The 24,101-nt window shown below is 49.2% G+C and overlaps 1 protein-coding gene across 2 annotated transcripts in view; it reads left to right on the plus strand.

Annotated features, from left to right (window-relative positions):
• Nucleotides 1-15,520: 15,520 nt before the first annotated feature.
• Nucleotides 15,521-24,101, plus strand: part of PLEKHA1 (pleckstrin homology domain containing A1) — a 59,611-nt gene continuing 51,030 nt past the window's right edge. For both annotated transcript variants that reach the window (XM_049764496.1, XM_049764497.1), the window contains exon 1: nt 15,521-15,581. The gene's annotated coding sequence lies outside the window, so the exon portion shown is untranslated. The remainder of the gene's footprint in view (nt 15,582-24,101) is intronic.

Below are 24,101 nucleotides of genomic sequence, written 5' to 3' on the forward strand. Positions count from 1 at the left end.
GGACAAAAGGAGAAGCCAAGGGGTGCCGACGGGCCACTGAGCTGCCTGGCAGGGGGAAGGGGTTTCCTCCAAGCACACAGAAGCAAGGCGGCCTCACCTCCACCCCCGCCCCACCCCAGCATGGGGGCCCTTGCTGGAGTGTCACCCAGTGACAGACACAGAGCAAAGAGACCTGCTCGGACATTCGACCCTGGCGCTGCCACTTGGCTCAGCACATCAGGGGTCTGGGTTAAGTCCCCTTAGTCCACAAGGTGCCAGTAGGCTGTGACACAACTGACCCTTCGTCCACCACATTCATACCATGAAAGGGGCTATTTGGTGACTCTGGGATCAAAGATTACCCAGTCTAGGGCTCTTCAGGTTAACTCGGGTGCAAGGATTCCCAAAGCACATTGTGCTGGGCTGTGATTTTTGAGTATGGCTGCATCAGAAGCTTGCAGAAGGAGTCAGGGAGTCAGATGAGGTGGAGAAGTCAAGCTTCTGACAAGCAGTGAGGTTGGGATCCTGGTCACGCTGAGAGACCCACTGGTGTAGAGACAGACAGTGCTGATGCGGTTGGAGGGGTGGGCATCTGCAGGGAAGTCACCTCTGGTCGGGTTGAACTGGCAAGGGGAGGCTGAGGGCATCTTTCCTGGCCCCATCCTAGACTTTTCTAGATTCCCCAAGGAATCTTCTAGACTCTCTCTTTTATAATATAATCAGATATTTAAACATTCATTCTAGGGACCGGAGAGATAGCATGGAGGTAAGGCATTTGCCTTGCATGCAGAAGGACAGTGGTTCAAATCCTGGCATCCCACATGCCCCCCCCCCCCCCCCCCGTGCCTGCCAGGAGCGCTTTCTGAGCAGACAGCCAGGAGTAACCCCTGAGCGCTGCTGGGTGTGATCCCAAAACCAAAAATAAATAAATAGGGCCCGGAGAGATAGCACAACGGCGTTTGCCTTGCAAGCAGCCGATCCAGGACCAAAGGTGGTTGGTTCGAATCCCGGTATCCCATATGGTCCCCCATGCCTGCCAGGAGCTATTTCTGAGCAGTCAGCCAGGAGTAACCCCTGAGCACTGCTGGGTGTGGCCCAAAAACTAAATAAATAAATAAATAAATAAATTTATTCTAGTCTTGCTGTTTTCTTACTTTGTTTTGGTTTGGGGGCCACATCCAACAGTACTCAGGAGTTACTCCTGACTCTGTGCTCAGAAATTACTCCTGGCAGTGCTCAGGGAAACTTACGGGATGCTGGAGATCAAACCCTGGTTGGCTGTGTGCAAGGCACTGTGCTATGACTCTGGCCCCTATTTTCTTATTTTGGAGCTAATCTTGGAGACTTTCTCATGATTTGAACCCTTTGCAAAGGCTCTGAGGCCAGGGGCTGTGTTTCTGGTTCCCTAAAGTCCCAGCCTTCCATCACTATCACAGCCTGGATGACTCTGCAAGCTCACCCCACCCTCTCCGCTCAGGGTGCACTGTCAGCTGACCACTTCCACACCCCTAATCCCCAGCCTTGCTCACCTCCAACCTACAGTTGAACTTCCTCATAGTGAGGCACTGCCATGCTGGGATGTGGTAGGGAGGCGTGTCGAGACTGTGCTAAGAATCTCAGACACACAGGGCCCGGAGAGATAGCACAGTGGTGTTTGCCTTGCAAGCAGCCGATCCAGGACCAAAGGTGGTTGGTTCCAATCCTGGTGTCCCATATGGTCCCTCGTGCCTGCCAGGAGCTATTTCTGAGCAGACAGCCAGGAGTAACCCCTGAACACTGCCGGGTGTGGCCCTAAAACAAAACAAAACAAAAAAAGAATCTCAGACACCAATCAGCACCAGATAAGAGTTACAATTATGGTCCTGTCAAGGGAAGCCAGGCATGGTTGTGCACATCAAGAACATCAGGGGGTCTGACGGTAGTTCACAGTTTCTAAAGATCAATTCTGAATCCTGCATCACATGTGGAAAACAAACAACTGGAGAGGCAAGCAGAAAAGATTTGCTAAACATTCAGGAATGTTTGAGAAGAAAATAAAATCTTGGCCATCCTTTAGCCTTATTCAAACAGTTCGACTGATGAAGCGTGACAGAGCAGGTGCTGTCATTGGATAGAGATTCTGAACATCAGACACGGCTGGTTCAACTGCAAAATGTAAAAGAAAAAGCCAATGGAGAAAAGGAAAACAATCATGGTGTCTCGTAATGCCATGTTGGCCTTTGAAAAACTGCCTCAGGGTGAGATGAGGGGGTCCCCAGATTCTCTATCACTTGAACTCCCGAGATTTCACACAGGGACAAAAGGTCCTAACATCTTAGACCAATATCTAATATTGTTGGACCAATATCTAACGACTCATGATCTGTAACTGAGGCTACCTAGAAATTTCCTGCCAGGCAGAGTCTGTCTTCACAAAACTCTGTGCCTAATCATTGTTGGCAGTGCCAGGTCAGAAACACCCACCATATCTCTCTGGACAGTGCCTCATTGCCTGTTGCTCAGCGACAAAGAAGAATAAACGTGGACTTGGGCAACAGCTGGGCTGGGTCCCAGGGCACCCTCTAAAGGCCCCATATTATATGTTTTTGCAGCTGTTAGGGTGATGGTGGGAAATCCCAAAGCTAGAGAGCTGGCACCCATTTCCTCCTGATGTTTTGAAGGGCAGGGCAGGGATCCAGAGTGGTTTTTTTTTTTTTTTTTTTTTTTTTTTTTTTTGGTTTTTGGGCCACATCCGGTGACGCTCAGGGGTTACTCCTGGCTATGTGCTCAGAAGTCGCTCCTGGGGGCCGGAGAGATAGCATGGAGGTAAGGCATTTGCCTTTCATGCAGGAGGTCATCGGTTCGAATCCCGGCATCCCATATGGTCCACCGTGCCTGCCAGGAACAATTTCTGAGCCTGGAGCCAGGAATAATCCCTGAGCACTGCCGGGTGTGACCCAAAAACCACAATTAAAAAAAAAAAATTGTTGAAATTCTTGGGGCCGGGCGGTGGCACTGGAGGTAAGGTGCCTGCCTTGCCTGCGCTAGCCTAGGACGGACCGCGGTTCAATCCCCCGGGGCCCCATATGGTCCCCCAAGAAGCCAGGAGCAACTTCTGAGCGCATAGCCAGGAGTAACCCCTGAGCGTCACAGGGTGTGGCCCAAAAACCAAACAAACAAACAAACAGAAGTCGCTCCTGGCTTGGGGGATCATATGATGCCGGGGGATTGAACCGCGGTCCTGTCCAAGGCTAGCGCAGGTAAGACAGGCACCTTACCTCTTGCGCCACCGCCCGGCCCCGGATCCAGGGTATTTGCATGAAGGACTAAAGTGAGACTACAGTGAACAGAGCATTTGCCTTGCACGTGGTTGACCTGCTTTGGATGCCTCACATCCTTATAGTCCTCCAAGTGATAGCACAGCTGTAGGGCTTTTTCCTTGCATGCTGCCAACCTGTGACAGACCTGGGCTTGATCCCTGGCATTCCATATGGTCCCCTGAGCCTGCCAGGAGCAATTTCTTGTTTTTGTTGTTTGTTTTTGGGCCACACTCAGTGACACTCAGGAGTTACTCTTGGCTATGCACTCAGAAATCACTCCTGGCTTGGGGGACCAAATAGGACTCTGAAGGATCAAATCAAGGTCCATCCTAGGTTAGAGTGTGCAAGGCAAATAAATGCCTTACTGCTTGCTCCACTGCTCAGGCAAGGAGCAATTTCTGAGTGCAGAGCCAGTAGTAACTCCTGAACATTACTGGGTGTGGCACAAAAAAAGAAAACATGTTTTTTTCTGGTTTGTTTATGCACCACACTCATTGACACTCAGGGGTTATTCCTGGCTATGTGCTCAGAAATCGCTCCTGGTGGGGGGAACCATATGGGATGCTGGGGGATTGAACCATGGTCTGTCCTAGGCTAGTGCTTGCAAGGCAGATACCTTATCTCTAGCGCCACCACTCTGGCCCCTATTTTTTTTCTAATTGTCTCCTTAAATGATGACAAGGTCAAGAGAGAGCCCAGGAATCTTTTTTGTTAGTTTTTGGGCCACACCCTGCAGCACTGAGGCCTTCCTCCTGATATTGTGTTAAGGATCAACCCTGGTGGGGCTCAGGATCCCATATGTGGTTCTGGGGATCTAACCTGGTTAGCTGCATGTAATGAAAGCACCTTATTTGCTGTTTATGTATTGCTCTGATCCCATTTCGAAGGGTTTTTAGGCTCCTTCATGACACCTCTACCCTCGTGATCTAAGCAGGACTCAAAGCCTCACTTCAGACAGCCTCTACATCAGATTTCAATAGTCATTCTGGCGATCAGGATCGCAGGTTGGGGGGCCCAAAAACTTTCAGCATATGGTGGTACTCCCACCTGGATACTATTCTCAAGAGGGCAATATTTTAGTGATGGGGAACAAATTAGTGGTTTTCTGGAGGTCAGGATGATGGAGGCAGGGCAAGGAGATAAACACATGAAGATGTAACCCAAGTGAGATCTTTGTGGTTATGAAACCTTCTGTAGGTTGATTGTGGTGTACAAGAGTCAACAAGAGGGCCGGAGAGATAGCATGGAGGTAGGGCATTTGCCTTGCATGCAGAAGGACAATGGTTCGAATCCTGGCATCCCATATGGTCCCTGAGCCTGCCAGGAGCGATTTCTGAGCGAAGAGCCAGGAGTAACCCCTGAGCACCACCAGGTGTGACCCTCTCAAAAAATAAAAAAAAAAAAGAGTTTACAAGAGTAAGGAAGAGGCATAGGCAGACACACACAGACAAATAGACACATGCACAGATACACACAGACGCATAGACACACACAGAATCAGGCACAGAGACACAAAGACAGATACACACACACTCACACACACACACACACCATCTGGAACAATGTCAAATTCACTAATATGTTTCTGGAAGCTGGAACATAGAACATAATGCCATTTGGTAAATATGATGAAATTTGTTGTTGTGTTTGTTGTTGTTGTTTTTGGGGTTTGGGGCCAAAACCAGCAGAGCTTGGGGCTTAGTCCTGACTCAACACTCAGGGATCAGTCCTGACAGGCTCAGGAGACCCTATGGCAGGGGTGGCAAACAGGATTTTTACCCTCACTCAAATGGCAAAATGCAATATGTGTTTAATATATTATTGTTAAAATTAGATGCTTTTGTGTGTGTTTGTCTGTTTTGGCGGGTCACTGCATGGTGTGGCTCTCTGACTCTCACAATTTAAAATTTTGGCTCTTTGTGTCAAACTTGTTCGCCACCTCTGCCCTATGGAGTACCAAGGATCAAAACCAGGTCAACCACATGCAAGGCAAACACCCTACTTGCTATGCTATTAACCCCAAACTCTTGAATACTTTTTAAAACAGAAATCCTAATGTTTCTTACGTGTGGCAGGGCTGAGAATTACTCTCTTTTATTGGGTAGTACCTTGTGGTGCTCAGAGACTACTACTAGGTCAGTGCTCTGGGGGTTGCTTCTGGCAGTCGTTGGAGGACTAGTCGGTGCCAGTGATTGAGCCTGGGCCGACCAAGCTAAGTCTGAGTTCCAGGCCTTTGAGCTTTGCACCAAGCTGAAGTATCAAAAGGTTCTTCTGAAGAGGAGGAAATGGCCTATGGCAAGAGTGCCTGCCTTGTGTGTTTGAGGCCTTGAGTTCCCCAGCACCCAACAAAACAACACAAAAACCTCTCTTTCTCCCCAAGGTCTTAGCACTTGAACTGGAGAGCCCTACTGTGCGCTGACTTATCTCAGAAGGCACCAATAGACCACTAGCGAGGAGGCTCAGCCCGGAGGGCTGCAGGGCCCACTGAAATCCAGAGCAAGTCCCGCATGAAGCTCAGAACATAGGGGGCAACCAGAGTCTCCAGCCATGGACCAGGCAGGCTGTCACACAGATGAGACAGTGCTGGTGTGTCTGGGCACTGGTCCCACACACACACCTGCTCTGGGCCAGGGGGCCCCCTGACCTCCCTTTTCAATCTCCCTGACGAGGAGTGGGAGGCAGGTGAGTGGGCCTTCTCCTCAAGGCCTGACGGCCTCTCTGGGAATGGAATCTAGCTTTGGGGTCTCACAGCTGTGCGGTGCCCACCCCGGGAATCCTGAGCATTGTTCCATGGGCCATGGGGTGGGGACATTGTGGCCTCTGATTACAGCTGCTGTTTCCCCTAAAGTACAGTTATTAAATGCCAGTGGGGGAACAGAGATGTGTTTATATGCCAGGGGGCAAGTAGGGGAGCTATTTTTAGGGCTGCCTTGGCTGTGAGTTAGGAATGGGGGCGGGGAGTAAGGGGATGGGAGAGAAGGGGGGAGAGAGGAGGAGAGGGCCAGAGCTCCCAGCTCTTAGGGTAATGGAAGTCAGTAATGGAAGACACTCCAGCTAATGGAAGCTAATGAAAGGCAGTCCCGGCTACAATTCATTGATATTTACATGTTTATTTGTGTGTGCATGCCTCTGTGTGTGTGTGTGTGTGTGTGTGTGTGTGTGTGTGTGTGTGTGTGTTGGTCCCCCGAGCCTGCCAGGAGCGATTTCTGAGTGTAGAGCCAGGAGTAACCCCTGAGCATGGCTGAGTGTGACCCCAAAACCAAACCAAAACAAAACAAAACAAAAAGACTCCTTGCTCTGTGCTCACTGATCATCACCCTGCAGTGCTGGGGACTAAACTGAGGTCTGTTGTGTGCAAGGCAAATAAGTGACTTCATCTCTGTGTCTCTACTGCCTTTTGGGGGTGCTGGTGGGGCTGAAGAAAACTAAAGTTCTCCCATGTCCATGAGTCCTCCAGGGTGCAGATGAGCTCCCAGGTCCAGGTTGGTCAAGAAGGTCAGCTTAAGGACATGTGCCCCTGAGGTTAACTCTGTTAACTCACCGGCAGCTTCATTCTCAGGTATAGGAACTGGGGACTGGGACATCTATGGGCTGTTCTGGTGTGGGAGGACACCCAAGGGCTAAGGTCCATCTGGTGTTGGGATGCTTAGCCACCCCATACTGTCTCGTGTGTCCTTTAGGCCTCTCTGGGTTTGAGGTGTCCCTGGAGGGGGCTCCTTACTCAAGGTGCTGATGCCAGCATGACTTCCTTTACAGACTACCCACAGACACCCCTAAAGCAGTGGTGTCCCAACTCCTGGACTGCCTCGAGTTCTGACAAGGAGTCATGTGGCAGCAGTTGTGTTTCAACTCAACTCCCCATGTCCCCTCGACCCTTTCTGGGTCAAGTCTCTCTCATCTTCTGCACCAGGCCCAATTCTCAGGCTCACAAATCCATGATGCTCCTGACCCAGTGCTCCCAGGAAGGCTGAGGGTCACAGCAGTAGGAGGCATCCGAGACCCTCACCCATGCCCATTAGAATCAGCATGTGGCTCCCTGAGTTTATGGGTTAGGCTAAAGCAAAGCACAGAACCACGGCCATTGGGAGAGCTGCCATCTCCCCTAAGAGCCACACCAGAAGGCAGATGGTTGTCAGTTCCCTGTTACAGTGAGGTGACAGCTCTGAGAGTGAGTAAGTAGCCCAAGTGCCCAAAGAGGCAGTTTCAAAGGAACCCAGCTTAGGCTTCCGGTGAGTCCTTCCCTGGACTGGGCCGAAAGTGTGCATGGGTCTGATGGAGGAAACTTGGCACCTGCCCCGCACACCCTGAAGTATTGGAGCATGGAACCTGGGCAGCCCTTTCATGCTGGTCACAAAATGTCATCACCATTTTCTGCCAGAGCTCTGTGGCATTCTGGAGGGGCTGGAGTGGGACAGGCAACTGCAGAGGGAATAGGAGGAGAAAGAGGAGGAAAAGGAAGAGAAGGAAGAGGAAGAGAAGAGGGAGAAGAAAGAGGAAGAGGAAGAAGAAGAGGAGGAATAGGAGGAGGAGGAGGAGAGGGGGAAGGATTCCTACAGATTCACTGCAGTGCCAGAAAAGCCAACATAGTCTTGGTCCTAGACCCTGTCCAATTTTATCTGGAAAGAGCCTAGTAACTTCTAGAAGGTTTCCCACTTTATTGCAGCAACAAGCACACCTCCTGTGGCCCTGTGAGAGCCCTGCAGGCTCCAAATTTCATTTTCAGTTTTCAGGCAACCTTGGAGCAAGAGTAATGTCACAACTCTTGGGTGGTGCCCAACACCCCAGACCTGCCACCAGTGTCAGAATGGTCAAGGAAAGTGTGAATTGGTGGGTTCCAGATGCCCAGGAGCTACAGGGCTCTGGGTTTGGCAATGTCAGGCTCTCTTCTTGCTGCCTTTTCTTCAAGCAGGAAAGATTTGGTTCTGCTCCCCAAAGTTGGGAGACATTCACCTCCACAGATACCCAGTTGTTTTTGTCTTGATTCTGGAATTGGAATAGTTTTCTCTCTGTGTGTGTGTCTTTCTCTGTCCCTGTTTCTCTCTCTCTCTCATTTCTCCTAGAGCTTCATACATACAAGGCCAGTGCTCAACCCCTGAGCTATCTCAGCACCAACTAACCCATATAACAAGCAAATCAGTGTCAGGGCTGGAGCAAAAGCACAGTAGGAAGGACACGGCCTTGCACATGGTGGACCGAGTTCAATCTCTGGCACCCTAGATGGTCCTCCGTGCTCCACCAGGAGTGATCCCTGAGCACAGATCCAGAAGTAAACCCAAGTGTTACTGGATGTGACTCAAAACAAAACAAGTCTGGTTGGGCTTGAGAGATAGGACAGAGGTTAAGGCACTTGCCTTGTGTCCTGCTGCCCCTCCACCCCCATTGGATCCCTAACACTGCGTATGGTCCCCTGAGTACTGTTGGGTATGCCTTCCTACCACAAAATTGGGGACATCCTCAGAGTTGCTCCCTTAAAAAAGAGTGCATTAACCCGGGGACCCAATAATGCCCCACAAAGGAGACCCTGGGCATTCAATCTATCTGGGTGGCACCAACCTGGTGATCCCTAAGAAGATTAACCCTTCCCCTCACACTTCCTGCTCTCAGCTCTGAGGGTGTGTGAGGCACCAGGCAGATGCAATCCCTGTCCCCTGCATGTGATGAGTCTGTGACCTAGAAAGTGACATTTATGTTTGCACCACACCCAGCAGTGCTGGAAGCAACTCCAGGCCCAGTGCTCAGTGGTTCATGCTCAAATGCCCAGGGACTATGTCATCCTGGGGGTACAACCTGAGCCTTCCACATGTAAAGCTGTCCAGCTCTTTCTGCTCACTCTTTGCCCAACTGGAGAAAACAAACCAATACACAGGGCCAGAGAGACAAAGGCCCTCGCCTTGCACACGGCTGACCCAGACTTGATTCCCAGCATCATATATGGTCCCCTTAGTCTTGCCAGCAGTGATTCCAGAGCCAGGAGTAGCTCCTGAGCACCTATAGGTGTGGCTTCCCCCCCTTCACTCCACTGTCCCATTTAATGCTGATTTAAAAAAAAGTAATTTGAGAGAAACTTCATTGCTAAGGATAAAAATAAATAAGCTGGAAAGGGTAAGGTCTGGAGCCATAGTAGTGGGGAGGAAATTTGCCTTGAACACAGTCGACCTGGGACTGACCTGGTTTTGATCTTTGGCATCCCATAGGGTCCCTTGAGCCTGCCAGGAACAATTTCTGAGTGCAGAGCCAGGAGTAACCCTACTGCCGCTGGGTGTGGCCTAATTCCCTCCCCACCAAATAACTGGGAAGGGAGGAATAAAAAAAAAATCCCTGAGAGGGTGTGGCCTCAGAGAGGGAAACACACCCTCATATCTCCTACTACTTTGCCTAGGTATTGGTCGCTGCACTTTGTGTCAAAGGGACTAATGACTCATAAGGGCTCCCCACATCGATGTTAAGGTGAGGGCTGCACCCAGTGATGCCCTGCCCCATCAGTTCTGGGGTTGGAGCAGGGATCTGTAGTTGCAGGGAGCAAACTTGAACCCCTTGAATGCAGAACACGGGAGCTGCTGTTTGAGTCATAGCCTCAGCTCCTGGAGCTGCATCTTCCCTGGAAAATCAGCACTCCATGTGGGCTCAAAAAAAAAGATGGTTGGGGCCAGAGCGATAGCACATTGGTAGGGCATTTGCTTTGCATGCTGCCAATCCAGGACCGACTTTGGTTTCATTCCCAGTGTCCCATATGGTCCCCCCCCCAGCCAGGAGTGATTTCTGAGCTCATAGCCAGGAGTAACTCCTGAGTGTCACAGGGTGTGGCCCAAAAAACAAAAACCAAACAAACAAAAGACTTGTTTCCAGGGTCACATTCGGAAGTGCTAGGTGCTGAGAGCTTACTCGTAGATCTGTGTTCAGGGATCACTCCTGGCAGGGTTTGTGGGACCCTCAGTGTGGATCGAACCCAGATCTGCTGCGGATGGCAAGTGCTCTCCCCGAAATACTAAACAGACACTAATTTTGAACAAAACCCCCAAGTTAAATGCACTCCAAGCTTAATGCACTAGTCAGGACGATGACAAGGCAGTGTAGGTTAAAGGTGTTTGCCAGTCTTTGAACTCAGACTTCCTCTCCCTTTTCTTGACAAGTCTCTGTGGAATATTCCAGCATTCCTCAGTGCTGCCTTCGGGTCCTGAATGTTCTTGATTTGCTCCCAGACTGTAATTTCAACAAGGGAATATTCCACATACTTTTAAAAAAGTAACCCTGGAAGCACTGTTATGTAATAAAACTTGTCTTCCCAAAAAGGCCAGAGGAAGTGCCAACTTTTCTTGACTTTCTCTTTCCTCTCCTTCCTTCTTTCTTCCCTTCCTCCCTTTCTTCCCTTCCTCCTCCTTCCCTCCCTACCTCCCTTCTTCCCTCCCTCCCTTCCTCCAATTCTTCCCTTCCATCTCCCTCCCTCCCTCCCTTCCTTCCTAATTTTTTTTTTTTTTTGGTTTTTGGGCCACACCCAGTGACACTCACTGGTTACTCCTGGCTCTGTGCTTGGAAATCGCACCCAGTTTGGGGGACCATATGAGACACCGGGGGATTGAACTGTGGTCTGTCCTAGATTAGCATGTGCAAGGCAAATGCCCTAACGCTTGTGCCACTTCTCTGGCCCTCCCTCCCTTTTCTTTCTTTTCTTTTCTTTTTCTTCCTTCCTTCCTTCCTTCCTTCCTTCCTTCCTTCCTTCCTTCCTTCCTTCCTTCCTTCCTTCCTTCCTTCCTTCCTTCCTTCCTTCCTTCCTTCCTTCCTTCCTTCCTTTCTTTCTTTCTTTCTTTCTTTCTTTCTTTCTTTCTTTCTCTTTTTTCCTCCCTTCCCTCCCTCTTTCCCCTCCTTCCCTTCCTTCTTTTCTTCCTTCCTTCCCTCCCTCCCTCTTTCCTTTCCTTCCTTCATTAGTGGTTGATCCTGGACCCTCCACAATAAGGGGTCCTAAAAAGAGCAGATACATTTTTTAGAAACCAGTAAACCAGCAATGCCAAATGGTAAAGACCATCAGGAGAAATTCTCTCTAGGTTCTGAAGGGACTGAGTGATGGTCTCAGGGACAAGATCTTGGCTGGATTCTCAGATCTAACAGAAGTCAAAATTGAATCTGATTTCAGATAAACTAGACCTTTAGTTTTTTCAGTTTAAACATATCCCAGATACCCCATCTCGAAACTTCTAGAATCCCTGAGCTAGATTCCCTCCTAGACTTTCTAGCTGAAGAAAGCAAGCCCAAAGTTTTGTAGACATCAGGCAGGTGGCATTGGGATTCTGCTGTGAAATTTTCTTTTCTTTTTTTCCAGGCCACACCTGGTGGTGCTCAAGGGTTACTCCTGGCACTGTGCTCAGAAATTGCTCATGGCAGGGTTGAGAGATTATATGGGATGCTGGGATTGAACCCAGGTCAGTGCCAAGTCAGTGCCAAGTGCGTGCAAGGCAAACGCCCTACCACTATGCTATCACTCCGGCACCAACAGTTCCCTATTTTTAAATATGAACCACACCTCTAGCTATAAAACAAAAACAGGGCTGGGGTTATACAGATTAAAGGGCAGGAATCTACGTTGCATGAGGGAGGCCCCGGCTGGATCCTCTTTACTCCCTTGGTATCAGGAGTAATCCCTGAGTACTGATCCAGGAGTAGCCACTGAGTACTGCTAGGGTATGACACAAAAACCAAACCAAACCCAACAACAGCCAGAGACCCTGCAATAAAAGCCAATACTCGCTATGGGGTCAGTTTAGAAAGAGTGATGAGTACAAACTCTTTCTGCCTTTAGGCAGACAAGGAAATGAGTGAGGTGTCTCCTCCCCAGGGCAGGGAGGTGAGCCAGCTAGGGTTTCTCAAAGGTAAACAAAATAATCCTGGAAATGCTGTTGATGAACCCTAGAAGGGGAACACTTAGAAAGAGCCTGGACAGTCCATGGGAGGAAGCTCATCACAAAAAGTGGGGCAGTGGTATAGCAGAGCAGAGAAGGGACCACTAGGATATGATAATATGAATGATCACGCTGCACAAGAACTGGGTGCTGAAGAAGATAAAAATGATATAAAGTGATATGCATGTTAACTCTTCAATAACAATACTACAAATCACAATGTTTAAAAAGGAAAGGGGAGAGGGGAGAAAAATATCTGCCACAGAAGCAGGAAGAAGGAAGGGTTGAGGGGAGGGAGGGAGGGAAACCGGGGACATTGGTGACATAAATGTGCACTGGTGAAGGGGTGTTGGACATTGTATCACAGTAATTCAGTAATGAACAACTTTGTAACTGAACAAAAAAACAACTGTATTATGAGCAATTGTAAGTTATGGTGTTTAAATAAAGTATTTTTAAAATTCTAAGAAAAAAAAAAGAGGCTAGACAGAAGAAGCTACACAGTTGGCAGGCCTTTCACCTGCACTAGTTCCTAGGACTCAGGCTGCCTGCAAGGTGAACCCCCGAGGGAGAGAGCAGAGTCACCACTGTCACACTGCCTGAGGTCATACTGATGAATCTCCACTGGTCAGAACATGGTTTTACCCCATAACTCTTTTTGTACGTTTGTTTTTGAGCCAAGCTCAACTAGGTTCAAAGGTTACTCTTGGCTCCGTATTCAGCATTCATTCTTGGCTAAGCTTGGGGGACACCATATGGGATACACATGGCTGGTATGTGCAAGGTAAGCACCTTAACCACTGTGCTGTCTTTCTTTTTTTTCTTTTTCTTTTTTTGTTTGTTTGTTTGTTTTTTTGGTCAGACCTGGCCATGCTCAGGGGTCACTCCTGGCTCTATGCTTAGAAATCCCTCCTGGCAGGCTCAGGGCACCATATGGGATGCCGGGTTCGAACCATCGTCCTTCTGCATGAAAGACAAATGCCCTACCTCCATGCTATCTCTCTGGCTCCTGTGCTATCTTTCTTGTTTTAACTCTGCAGTCTCTGGTTCAGAGAATAGTTAGTTGAGCTTCCTTTAAGAGACTGTAGAGGAAAATCCACATGACTTTGATTTTGGGTCTGTGTCTGGGCCACACTAAGCAGTATGCAGGCTAAACTCTGGCTTTGTGCTCAGAGGACTATTTGGGATGCCAGTGATTAAACCCACGTTGGCCATGTGGAAGGTAAGCACCCTGCCCATTGTACTATCTTTTTGGCCCTCACATCTGATATTTTTTTTTTCTTGCTCTAAGCAGAATCAAATGAGGAGACTGAAAGCCCAGACTTAGGTGGGGAGGACTGAAGGGGGCCAGTTGGACCACATCCCAGATGTTCATGAGTCACTTCTGTGGCGTTCCAGGGACCATGTGTGTTGATTTAATCCATGTCCTATCTCTCTGGCCTATGAACCCCCAGACTTGTAGGCCATTCTGAGCAGAGCGACGTCAAGGTCCCCACCTAGACTCCAGGCACAGGAGCTGACCTAGTAAGCTGCTCTACAGCTGACTCTCCGCTGGGCACTGATTTGTCTCCTGTACATCTTCCCACAGGAAGGATGTTTTGAAGGTGCTGATAAAGATTTTGAAGGGGGGAAGGATGTGATCTCAAGCGGTGTGGGGGCTGAGAAAGGAAGAAGGACAGAAAAAGAACAAATATTTACCGAGAGTCTGGCGTGTGCCATGTCTGGGGCCGAGGGTGGCATAGAATTCTACACAGCTCTTCACATGCCTAAGTAATTCCTTCCATCTTTCAGGTATCAGCTCAAACACCACTTCTTAGAAAGCCTTTTAAGACGCTCCATTTCTCTACCATATTTGGGTCCACAATGAGCTTGTTCAAGGAGTTTTCCCCCCTTACAGACTGCGGGCCCCGTGAGGGCAGAAAGGTGTCTTGACCTCAGACTAACGAATGCTTCCTGCCTTTTACAGGACTTGGCACATTGCAGAACTCGCCAAATACCTTAAATCTTTATGCATAAACACACCCAGGAATACATTTTTTTTTGTTTTTGTTTTGGGGCCACACCCGGCGGTGCTCAGGGTTCCTCCTGGCTGTCTGCTCAGAAATAGCTCCTGGCAGACACGGGGGACCATATGGTACACCGGGATTGGAACCAACCACCTTTGGTCCTGGACCGGCTGCTTGCAAGGCAAACACGGCTGTGCTATCTCTCCGGCCCCACCAGGAATACATTTTTATGCTCCCGCTTTCCTGAAAGCCCATCAGCTAGTCCTACTAATAACTTTCTGATCCTATTGCCCCAGCTAACATCTTTGTGTGCAAGAGGTGGACTTGCATTCCAGGGACAGAGAAGGAATTACAAGCCAGGAATTAATTGGCATGGGGCGCAGTCAAGCGTTTCTTCCGCAGGTCCCACACAGTACCTTGAGGATGTGATGCGCCCTGGGCCAGAAACTGGGCAGCTAACAAACAAATCATTTGCAAACAAAGTCGATTTGAGAGGGTGGCGGTGGGGATTGGGTCACGGCCAGCGGCGCCCAGGAGTTACTCTGGGCTCTGGGCTCAGGAATCACTCCTGGCAGCATCGGGGGGGGGGGGGGGAACCCTATGGGATGATGAAGATCGACCAGAGCCAGCCGCTTGCAAAGAAAACGCCCTCCCCGCTGTGCTCTCGCTCCGGTGCCCTAAAGTCTATTTTTTGGGGGGTCACACCCGGCGGCACTCAGGAGCTACTCCTGACTTCGTGCTCAGAAATTGCTCCTGACAGGCACCGAGGGACCCTATGGGATACCGGGATTCGAACCACCCTCGGCTCGAATCAGCTGAGTGCAATGCAAACGCCCTACCGCCGTGCTCTCTCTCTCTCCAGCCCTCTCTCCTTCCCTCCCAAAGTCTATTTTTAAAGCTCCAGGAGCCTCGAATCTCGCGGCGCCGATGACATCAGAGAACCCCGGGAGCTGCCGTCGTTTAGCCCAGCCCCGCTGTCCTGAAAAAGAAAACTACAAGTCCCAGGCGGCACCGCGCGGCGCAGGCGCCCAGCGCTCCGAGCGCCCGCCCTCGCACTCCCGAAACCAGGAACCCCCGCCGCTCGGGCTGGGCTCCGCTCTGCTCCGCGCCGCCTCGCCACGCTGCCGCGCGCGGAGCCTGCCGGGACTTGTAGTCTGAGCGCGCTGGGAGTGCCGTGCCCTCTCGGGAATCTCGGACGCCGTCTGGGGGCCGCGGCGGCGCGGGCGCGCGTGCGCAGTGCGGGGACGGCGGGGCCGTCGCGGGCAGATCGCGAGCCGCCGGCGATCGGGGGGCTCCGGGGCCGACGGGCGCTCGGTCGCTCGGAGCGGAGTGGGCGCCAGCCGGGTCGGGCCGGGCCGGTGGAGGCGGCCGCGCGTCCGCCGAGGGACCGGCGGCGGCGGGCGCTGGTGAGTGCGGGGCGGCGGCGTGAGATCGCGGGGGTCCCCGGGGCCTGCGTGTGCGGGTGCTGCGGGGTCCCCAAGGCGGAGGCCCGGCGGGGCTGTCGCCACCTGCTCGCGGGCCCGCCGCATTGTCTCCCGCACCCGGGTCCCCGCGAAGCGCCGGCTTCGGGGCGCCTGGGGGTGCCACCTTCCGGGGCCCCGCCGCCCCCAGGTCCCAGCCGCGCCGGGGATTCCCGAGGGCGGCGCCGGGCCGAGGGGTGCGGCCGCGGGAGGTGCCCGGGCGCGGGGTGCAGCGCCCTTTGGCGCGGCTGGGGTCGAGGGCTGCGCGCTCGCCCCCGTCGGGAGCATCTCGGGGCTCCCCTGCAGAGACAGAGACAGGCAGAGAGAGCCACTGGCCCAGCCCAGGGTCACGCAGGTGGGCCTGGCGGTGCGCGCTGGACGGACCCCGGGGCGCCTGGACTCAAGCGGCTCCGACTTCGGGGGACCCCTGGGACCGACCCCGCGAGCACCAGGAGCGCGGTGGGAAGGTGCAGGGGCGCCCGGAGGGCTGCAAGGGGCTCTTGGATCGGGGCTCCCCACCCAAGTGTCTCTGAGCCTTCCAGACACTCAAGACTTTAGAGACTCACTCAAGCGTCCCTGTGCTCTTGTTGGATTCGTTTTCCAACGAGAAAAAAGCTTCTTCCCCAAGTGCCCCATCCAAGTTTTCTGCCTTTGTCTTCTTTGGGGTTGGTTGATGGTGGTGGTCAGATGCCCAGGTGGCTGCCAAGCTTGCCCCGCGCGCCTTTTCCGAATCTCGCCATTCAGACGCTTTGCTTTCTTGGCATCGACGCTTCTCACGAGCCAGAGGAAACTGCAAAGAAATCAACTCTTTTCGGTGAAAGCACTTCGCACAAACCTATGTATGGGCTTCCTTGCATCGTTTGTTCCATGCCAGACTTTCGCCAGGCTGACATGCCCATTTTCCTGCCCACATTTCCCTCTCCACCTCCTTCCCACCCCCAGTGGCACTGCTTTCGCTGGCTGGTTGGTTCAGAGATGCGCCTTGACCCCAACCATCATCTTCCAGGTAGTCATTACATTTTTTAGCGATTTATGTATTTAAGCAAACACCGTTTGGCTGCGGGAGAAAGTGAGTTGCTTGACAGTTGTTTGCTGAAACCCTTGTCCTGTGTCCCCCTAAGTTTCTCCCCAGGAGTGTCTGGTATTCGGAGGGCGGTGGGAGGGGGTTTGGGGAGGCGGGCCTGGCTCCCCAAATGGCCTACTGTGGAGAACTTTCCTTACATCAAGGAGGTGTGATTTTTTTATATCTGTGAAACTGTTCCGTGTCTTCCTTTATCTTGTTAATTAGTAGTTTTACTAATTTGTTGCTTTGGGGTGGGGCAAAGTAGCAGGTTTGTATCTTTTCGTTTTGCAGTTTTAGCTCAGCATAGAATTGTGTGTGTGTGTGTGTGTGTGTGTGTGTGTGTGTGTGTGTGTGTGTGTGTGTGGTGTGGGGTGTGTGTACAGGCGCCTGGTGCGTTGAGGGGAGACTGTCCGTGGAACAGGATAACTATACAATTGTTCGGAAGCTGCCATGAGAGAGTGCATGCCATGCCATGCCGGAAGGACCTTTTTAGAAGTGTTTAAGGACAGTAAGAATAGCGTTGGGTTATTTTCTTTGGGGTTCACCTGAGGGCCAGGGGCAATGCTCCAAGGACAGAGTGGGGGAGGTGTCAGGCATTGCTGCCCTCTCCCCCTCCCCCCATGTGCTAGGAATGGCCCACAAGCCAGAAAATCCTTGTAGGCAGAACTTACTTTGTGATCGCTAACATAGAGTTGTTCTTTTGTTCTTGGTGTTTCTTCATTTACCCCTTCCCTAGGGTTTAATCTCTGACTGCATTCAGGCATCACTCCTGCTGGGCTCAGGGGGACATACAGAGTGCTGGTGGTGTACCCTGCTTGATCACATGCAAGGCAAGAATCCTGCCCACTGTGCTATTGCTTAAGGTGATGCTATTGAAGACCCCCTAGGAAGATATTTGGGAAAGATAGAAACATTTATGCCAGACACTTTATCTTTTATTTTATTTTATTTTATTTTTTTATTTTTGGACCATGTCCAAGTGTGCTCAGGGCTTACTCCTGGCTCTTCTCTCAGGTAACAGTCCTGATGGGCTCTGGGGACCCTATGGAAAGTCCGGGATCAATCCCAGGTTGGCCATATGCAAGGCAAGTGCCTTCCCCTTTATACTATCATTCTTGTCCTAGGACCTTTTCTTTGAAAACGTTTGTTGCAGCTTAAAACAAAACAAAACAAAACACCAAAACTGTTCTTTTTTTTTTTTTTTTTTTGGTGCCGAAACCCGGGATCGACCAAAACTGTTCTTAAGTCTTGAACATTCCTATAGTTAGACTATCAGTCAACTTATTTTAAACATTCATTCATTTATATATTTATTTATTTATTTATTTATTTATCTATCTATTTATTGTTTTGGGCCATACCCAGTGGCGCTCAGGGGTTACTCCTGGTTCTGTGTTCAGAAATTGCTCCTGGAATACTCTGGGGACCATGTGGGATGCTGGGAATCGAATCCATGTCCGTCCCCGTCCCCGGTTGCCACGTACAGGGCGAAAGCTCTACCACTGTGCTATCACTCAGGCCACATCATTCAACCTATTTTGACTATTTGAGCCCCAGATTAAAATGTATAAAGTACTTTTCTAGCATGATTCCAGGCTTTGAAATATTGCTAGATGAGAAATGGTTATTTGTGTTCAACTCATTCAAGAATAGAAAAGAAAAATAGTTTTCTGAACAGAGTTCATTAATTCAGATATGACAGTAGTTACATATTGTGCTTTTTTTTTTTTTTTTTTTTTGGTTTTTGGGCCACACCCGGCGGTGCTCAGGGGTTACTCCTGGCTATCTGCTCAGAAATAGATCCTGGCAGGCACGGGGGACCATGTGGGATGCCGGAATTTGAACCAACCACCTTAGGTCCTGGATTGGCTGCTTGCAAGGGCAAACACCCCTGTGCTATCTCTCTGGCCCCTTTTTTTAGAAATTGTTAAGTGCTCTCACTGCTGACCATGAGCTAATCTTCTAATACCACCATTTCACTCATTCAGCTTTGAGCTGTTGGCCATGTGAAACTTAGACTTCCAATTTTAAGATGATTCTCTTGGGCCCAACTGAGAGCACAGCAGGTAGGCAAACACTATATATATATATATATATATATATATATATATATATATATATATATATATATATATATATATATATATATATATTTTGTTTGTTTGTTTGTTTGGTTTTGGTTTTGGTTTTGGTTTTTGGGTCACACCCAGCAGTGCTCAGGGGTTACTTCTGGCTCTGTGCTCAAAAATCGCTCCTGGCAGGCTCAGGGTACCATATGGGATGCTGGGATTCGAACCATGGATCTTCTGCATGCAAGGCAAGCGCCTTAGATCCATGCTATCTCTCTGGCCTGAAACCCTGTATTTTAACCCCAGCCTGCTAGGAGTAATTTCTTTTTTCTTTTTTTTTTTTTTTAAATTTGTTTTTATCTTTATTTAAACACCGTGATTACAAACATGATTATAGTTGTATGATTACAGTCATGTAAAGAGCACCCCCCTTCACCGGTGCAACATTCCCACCACCAATTTCCCAGATCTCCCTCCTCCCCACCCCCCTACACCTGTACTCAAGACAGGCTTTCCACTTCCCTCATTCATTCACATTGTTATGATAGTTTTCAGTGTAGTCATCTCTGCAACTGCACTCATCACTCTATGTGATGAGCTGCATGTCCTGAGCTGCACCTACCAGCCCTCATCTCTCTTGTCTCTGAGATACTGTTAAAAATGTCCTTCATTTTTCTTAAAGCCCATAGATGAGTGAAACCATTCTGCGTCTTTCTCCTCCCTCTGACTTACTTCACTCAGCATAATAGATTCCATGTACGTCCATGTATAGGAAAATTTCATGACTTCATCTCTCCTGATGGCTGCATAGTATTCCATTGTGTATATGTACCACAGTTTCTTCAGCCACTCATCTGTTGAAGGGCATCTTGGTTGTTTCCAGAGTCTGGCTATTGTAAATAGCGCTGCAATGAATATAGGAGTAAGGAATGGATTTTTGTATTGTATTTTTGTGTTTCTTGGGTATATTCCTAGGAGTGGTATAGCTGGATCGTATGGAAGCTCAATTTCCAGTTTGTGAAGGAATCTCCATATCGCTTTCCATAAAGGTTGTACTAGACGGCATTCCCACCAGCAGTGAAAAAGAGTTCCTTTCTCTCCACATCCCCGCCAGCACTGCTTGTTTTCCTTTTTTGTGATGTGTGCCAATCTCAGTGGCGTGAGGTGGTACCTCATAGTAGTTTTGATTTGCATCTCCCTGACGATTAGTGATGTTGAACATCTTTTCATGTGCCTTTTGGCCATTTGCCTTTCTTCTTTTTTAAAGTGTCTGTTCATTTCTTCTCCCCATTTTTTGATGGGGTTAGTTGTTTTTTTCTTGTATAGTTCTGTCAGTACCTTGTAAATTTTGGATATTAGCCCTTTATCTGATGAGTATTGGGTGAATAATTTCTCCCACTCAGTGGGTGGCCTTTGTATTCTGGGCACTATTTCCTTTGAGATGCAGAAGCTTCTCAGCTTAATATAGTCCCATCTGTTTATCTCTGCTTTCACTTGCTTGGAAAGTGCTGTCTCCTCCTTAAAGATGCCTTTAGTCTCAATGTCCTGGAGTGTTTCACCTACATGTTGTTCTATATACCTTATAGTTTCAGTTCTGATATCAAGGTCTTTAATCCATTTGGATTTTACCTTTGTACATGGTGTTAGCTGTGGGTCTGAGTTCGCTTTTTTGCAAGTGGCTAACCAGTTGTGCCAACACCACTTGTTGAATAGGCTTTCCCTGCTCCATTTAGGATTTCTTGCTAGGAGTAATTTCTGAGCACAGACTAGGAGTAACCTCTGAGTATTACCAGGTATGGCAGGGGTCTCAAACTCGGCCCTCAGTACTACATTTTGTGGCCCTGCCCTAGAGGAATCTTTTTTTGTTTTGTTTTGTTTTGTTTTAGTTGTTTGGGTCACACCCCCCAATGTTCAAGGCTTACTTGACTTTGCACTCAAGGATCACCCTGACTTTGCCTCCTGCGGCCCCCAGGTAAATTGAGTTTGAGACCCCTGAGGTATGGTCTCCCAGCATTACCTCCCCACCCCCCAAAAGTTGATTCTCTTTTTCAGAATTGTCCTGCTATAATGAGATGTTTTTTAAGATCAATATGAAGAGTTAGCTGTACTTTTCTTTTATTTATTTTGGGGGGGGGGGTTAATCCAGCAGTGCTCAGGGTTTACTCCTGGGTCTGCGCTCAGAAGTTGCTCCGTGCAGGCACGGGGGACCATATGGGATGCTGGGATTCAAACCACCGTCTGTTCGAATCTGCTGCATGCAAGGCAAATGCCCTACCGCTGTGCTATCTCTCCAGCTCTAATTTTTTTTTATCTTTTGGCTGTTTTTTCTGTTTTTTTTTGGGCCACACCCAGTGATGCTCAGAGGTTACTCCTGGCTATGTGTTCAGAAATTTCTCTTGGCTTGGAGGACCCTATGGGATGCCAGGGATTGAATGCAGGTCCATCCTGGATTGGCTGCGTGCAAGGCAAATGCCCTACCACTGTGCTATCACTCGGGCCCCTCTTGTTTTGGCTTTTGGGCCACACTCCAAGGGCTTACTCTGACTCTGCTATCAGGGATCACGCTTGGTGGGATTGAGGGGATTCTGTGGTATTCTGGAGATTGAGCCAGAGTCAGCTCTACCTGTGTCCTGTCATGCCAGCACTAGGTAATTTTTTATAATTCTTTGAGAGGACAGCATTTCAGAATGACGTAGTGTCTGGAAGGAACTCTGTCTGGATGGAGCAGTGATGTTGGATAGTTTTACACGTATCTCTTGTGCTGGGTCATTTCTAGAGACCTGAGAAATAGGAGATATTTTTAGGTGATATTTCAGTTATATTGCTGTCATTAACGTACTTGTCTTGTACGCGATGATCTAGGTTCAATCTTGGCATACTATATGGTGTAGCGGAACCCTCATGCCCCGATCCCAGGGGACTGAAGGATGCAGGTCTGGAAGCAAACACCAATGCATAAAATAATCCATACTCACAGTTAAGGAGATAAAACAGGTTCAGGAACTCCCACATGAAAGCCACACATCTGCTCCTAAGAAGTAGATAGCTAGCTCTGTGGTGGAAAACTGAAACTGCAAGCGGCTTTTCCCTGGGAAAGCACAAGACCACACCCTGAGGTGGAGAACAGGTGGGTAAGAGACCAATACAAAGGATGCTTCTTTCCAAAGGTGCTTCGGACCAATGAGTGCTTCCGACCAACAAGCATATCCTGAGTAGGATGGAAACCAGTTAACCCAATAGTATGGTCCCTGAACCCTACCAGGTGTGACCCCCCTAAGCAGTCAGGAGTAAGTCCTGAGGATATGACCTCCCAAGAAGAAATAATATTTTTATTAAAAAATTAAAGTTCTTATTAGAATTCATTAGTGTAGTAGGGTTCCCTTACACTTAACAAGTAGCATGAAGCCATTTGCACTTTTAATATTATTTGTGATAAAGTGCCTTATTGTAATTTATTAAATATTTAAGCAGGTTGTTTATTTTGGTAAGTCTTTTGACTAATTGAATTGCTCTGATTTAGGAAGATAGTGTTTGTGAGGGTAAATGTTTCCTCGTGTTTTCTTTGAAATGGAATGTTATTGAATGCAAAAGAAAATGTTTGTTCTTTAGGATTTTTTTTTGAGCGAGAGTATTTTATCTACACCCAGCAGTACTCAGGGCTGACTCCTGACTTTGCTTTCAGGAATCACTCCTGGCAGGGTTTGGGGGACCACATGTGGTGCTAGGGATGGAATCTAGGTCTGCTGCAGGCAAGACCAGCCTTCTGCAGTACCTCTCCAGCCCATTTAATATATTTAAAAGAAATTAAGACAGAGAATCTTGACATACTTATGCTTTTTTGTTTGTTTGTTTGTTTGTTTTTGGGCCACATCTGGTGGCACTCAGTAGTTACTCCTGGCTCTGTGCTCAGAAATCTCTCCTGGCAGGCTTGGGGGGGGACCATATAGGATGCTGGGGATCGAACCCGGGTCCATCCCGGGTTGGTCGAATGCAAGGCAAATGCCCTACCACTGTGCTATCATCACTCCAGTCTCCATTTAAACATTTTTTTACTACACAGGATCCCTTATCCAATAGCTTAGTTTTCTCAGAAGTTGTGGCAATTTCGCTAATTGTGGTAACTGCCGTCCATTGCCATTAATATTTATCAATTTCTGAGTGAACACTAGAGTCAAACACAGGGCTCCCCTACCCACCTCAACCAAAGGTACCCCTCACACTCATGCAGCTGACCATTGGACCATTGTCTGATGACATCAGACAAGCGCCCACTCTAACCTTTGAGTTCAAATGCCATTTCCTCTGAGTCTCCTCTGACACGGTGACCTATGCTGTGAATACTCCTGTCCTACCACTCCCTTCTCCCTTCTCCCTTTCTTGCTTTATTCTCCTTCAGCCTTTATTACTGACAGATGTTATCAGCTGAGCTCAGAAGAGGATGCAGAGGCTTAATGAGCACTTGTCCGGCTGTCTCTGTGGGACAGATCCCTAGTGGGATCTGGGCAGTTGGTTCTGCAGGTTTGTGGTTCCCAGTAGAAAGGGAGTTTTCAACATGGCTCAAGGGCTTAGAGAACATGCCCAGTTGCCACTAGTTCCAACCTCAGTGATGTTGGCACTGCTGAGGCAAGTCACAGCTCAGCTATCAGGAGCTGGGGGGGCCTAGTGAGGGCCTCAAGATGGTTCAGGGGCTCAGGATGCAAAGTGCCCCCTGCAAACATGAAGCCATAAGCTCATAAGCTTAAAGTTGGGAACAAAACATGCACAAAGCCACCCCAACAGAACAAGGGCTGGGGGAATCTCGGATGAGAAGAATTCCCATGTCTCTTTGGCCAGGAACCTCAGAGACACGTTGGTAGTCATGATCAGTGGTTGGGTTTCTCAGGGTTCCTTCCGGTATCACTTTTCTTTGGTTTGTTTGTTTTTGGATCACACATGGCTGTGCTCAGAGGTTACTCCTGACACTGCACTCAGGAATCACACCTGGCAGGCTCAGGGGACCTTATGAGATGTCGGGGATTGAACCTGATCAGCTGTGTAAAAAGGCAGATGCCCTTTCTTCTGTACTATTGTCTCTCTCTGTCAGGATCAGGTGACTGATAGTTGGTCAGTCACCCCATTTAAAGTGGATAGTTTTTAGCTTTGGGTGTAGTCCCAGAGGTCAGCCACGCACTATCTAGTCCAGTTCTATCTCACTGGGATCCATTAATACCAGTTTCTAGATGGATTAGGTGATGGGATTGGGCAGCCGAGATGCCTGATTTCCTGCATCCCGGATACTGGGTAGAGCAGGAGCATGAAGCTGCACATTCTGTTTCCGTAGCAACCTGTGTCACA

This window comes from Suncus etruscus, chromosome 17, assembly GCF_024139225.1.
Source record: "Suncus etruscus isolate mSunEtr1 chromosome 17, mSunEtr1.pri.cur, whole genome shotgun sequence".
NCBI classification, from domain to species: domain Eukaryota; kingdom Metazoa; phylum Chordata; class Mammalia; order Eulipotyphla; family Soricidae; genus Suncus; species Suncus etruscus.